This window comes from Haplochromis burtoni, unplaced genomic scaffold (genome assembly GCF_018398535.1).
Source record: "Haplochromis burtoni strain Fernald_Lab_line unplaced genomic scaffold, NCSU_Asbu1 Contig_83, whole genome shotgun sequence".
Lineage (NCBI taxonomy): Eukaryota > Metazoa > Chordata > Actinopteri > Cichliformes > Cichlidae > Haplochromis > Haplochromis burtoni.
In genome coordinates, this window is record NW_024582444.1 from 2,228,497 (window position 1) to 2,231,682 (window position 3,186).

The following is a 3,186-nucleotide window of genomic DNA, read 5'->3' on the forward strand; positions in this document are numbered from 1 at the left end:
ATAAGCCCTCACACGGGAAACTAAGTGAAATAAAGGTTTTATTGCAAAATTCAAACAGAAAACTGACAGGGCTGCATTCAGCAGACCACTGGGCATATAATCAGCACACAACTAACACACACACGGGAGTGAAAAACTAAAGCAAACTAAGGCTAACCTCACAAGCAGTAACACCACAAAAATCTGCTCCAGCTAAGTTCAACCATAGAGATTAACAAGCAAAGTTCAAAAAGAGAGGCAAGGGGGACAAACTGCATGTTCAGTCCTCGGCAGCAGCCCACAGTGTGAAGAATCTTCAGCACAATCAGCCACTAATTGCTTCATGGAGCGTCACAGGATCCCAAGCAGCCAATTGTCTATGTGGGTTGCCGCACTGCAATCTGCATACAGGGGGCTGGCACGGGTTTCCAGCTTGCCAGCGAGTCCTGGCATGTTTACTTTTTGTCTCTGCGAGTTTGCGTTTGGGTCCTACTCTTGCCTGCACACAGCCGTATTGTGACAACTGTATGCTAGCACACACAACACGGCCTGTCTCAAAATGAATAAAAAAGAAGCATTAATCCCTCATATTTTCCATGCATGCTTAAAGTTTGTTTCACATTTACGTCATGTTAGCATCCACGTGGTTCAGCACTCTGTTATTGAGCAGCTTGTCCTGATAAAGGCACACTCTGCTTCCCTGAGAGACGCTGATATGTGGTAGAGAGTGGAGAGCTCTAAGTTAATTGTTGAGTCCATATAAGGAGCTAGGAAAGAAAAGTGTTTCTTAAAGACGTTTCATTTTGGATGCTTTCTCCGGCCCACAAGATTCAGTCTTGGTGATTTCATCCTTTGAAGCTCTATTTTCATCATATATGTCAACAGTTAATTGCACTCAACTGAAATTTTTGGCTACAACTCCTCTAAAATGTTTAGCACATTTAACTGTGTAGTCCATAGTCTGCCTTTATGTTTTGCAGGCGTTAAGCAAGAGAATGCCTGGGGTACTATTTGCATGAGATAATTAGCAGATGTAACAAAAATGTATGCAGGTAATTGTGTTTGTTTTAAAGAATATATTCATGCAGAGCAGAAATTTAAAGAGGTACAACTTTAAAAGGTATATTCTATCTTAAGAAACTGATATATTCACTGCATATTTGTACTTTCTGTGATGAGTCCAGAATTTATTTCTATTCTTCATTATTTTCTTAAACTTTAAATTAGAGAACATAAGTTTCTCTCAGACACTGCACACTCTACATAAACCATTTCCATTTGTAGCTTAGAAGCGTTTGGATATTCATTTTATATTTACAGATGGCTCACAAGCAACATCTTTGAAGACTATATTTACATTTTAGGAATTCTTTTGTTATGTAACCTGCATATGTGGTGCAAGGGATCATTTGTGGGGTCAGATGTTTCGATTCTACAAGCAGCAAGTTCATTCACATCAAATGTCTGTGACTGTGAAGGTTCTCAGTCATCCAGGTCATCGTAGTCTTTGCAAGCTCCTTTGACTTCACATCAAATGGTCTCTCTACTCTTCCAATATGATGACTAACAGCTATTGTGTTTTGTGAGATTGTTTTTTACCATTTCTATGATATTCTATTCGGTTAAGTTGTGTTTTCTATTCTATTGCATCGTTTTTTTCTATTTGCTGTTGTTTTCTTAAGTTGCATTTTATTTGACCTTTCAGCTCCTTTGTAATTTATCCCATTAAGTTTACTTCAATTCAATCCAATTCAATTTTATTTATATAGCGCCAAATCACAACAAAAGTCGCCTCAAGGCGCTTCATAGATACAGAGAAAAACCCAACAATCATATGACCCCTTGTGAGCAAGCACTTTGGCTACAGTGGGAAGGAAAAACTCCCTTTTAACAGGAAGAAACCTCCGGCAGAACCAGGCTCAGGGAGGGGCGGTCATCTGCTGCGACCGATTGCGGTGAGATAACAGAGACTTTGAGGAGAGAAATCTAATATTTAATAATCCACATTTCACTGTTTTACTCTTTAGTTCAGATGTATGTATTGATCTTTCTTTGTGATTGTTTATGTTTAAGTTGTGAAGAGCTGTGATGGTTTGTTTGTTTGTTTGCTCGCTTTTAATTTGTATTTGTCTGTTTGGGAGCTGACACAGTCTCCATGGAGATGGGTTTTTGGTGGGGTAGCATCAGGAGAGAAGCTCCAGAGAGGCGTGTTCCATGTTAAAAGCTAAAATATAACAAAAGAAATTATGCTAAATAAAACAAAACCTTTCAATTGCCCAACCCTATCTGTCCCCTCAACGGGTTGTATGTTTTCAATGTTTCCTTATTATTTTTGTCATAAAAATTAATCAAACAAATAAATCAAGCTGTGTGACAGCACCTTGCATTTACGCCGGGCTGTGAGCTGCCCTAAATCTACTTCCTACACCCCCTTTTCAACTAGTTTAAAACCACTCCTGACTTCCCTCAGTGCACACTGTAAACTCCAAAAGATACAATTAGCTTTTCTGGTAAAAGGTTCTAGATTATTTTGTCAACCTTTGGAAACATCCTCTACAGAGTTAACCCGTTTCATCTTTAAAACTTAGGCCTGGTTTCTTCGCCCCCTTTAACGTGTAGCGCATATCCAGCCTGAACACTGTGTTTGGGCAATTTACATAACATAAAAATCCTGCAACTATTCCTAAAGTCCCTCTCATTACTTTCATGCTCCCATTATAACCTGTGTCTAACAAGCTTTTGATCTTCTTTGCAATGTAAACAACTAGGTGTCTTTGTGCTCTGTTCTTCTCCTTTCTCTGGTTGGTTCCATTCGTTCTTGGGCTTCCAGGATTCTCACGACCCCTGTGGTCGCTGTGGTCCTGAAATCTTCTCCTGTAAAGGATAGAAAACAAAAAGCCTCTCTCTGCTACACAACCTGCTAATCTACTGTGTTCATCTAATGTTCCTTTAATCATTCAAAGTTGTTTCACCATATCATGTTCTGGGCTCTAGTCTTTATATTACCTTTACTTAATCTTTATTTACTTAATCTCAATGCTCTTTATGTGTGTGCGCAACACTTTTAATTTTATTAAACACACCCAGGGTAAGATATAAGATATAAGCATAAAAACAGATAAAGATCTTCTCCTAACAGCTCAATTCAGAATGGTTTGAGAGATCAAGCTGTAAAAATTTTAAGCCAAAGCCTGGCCTGTTTCTCAT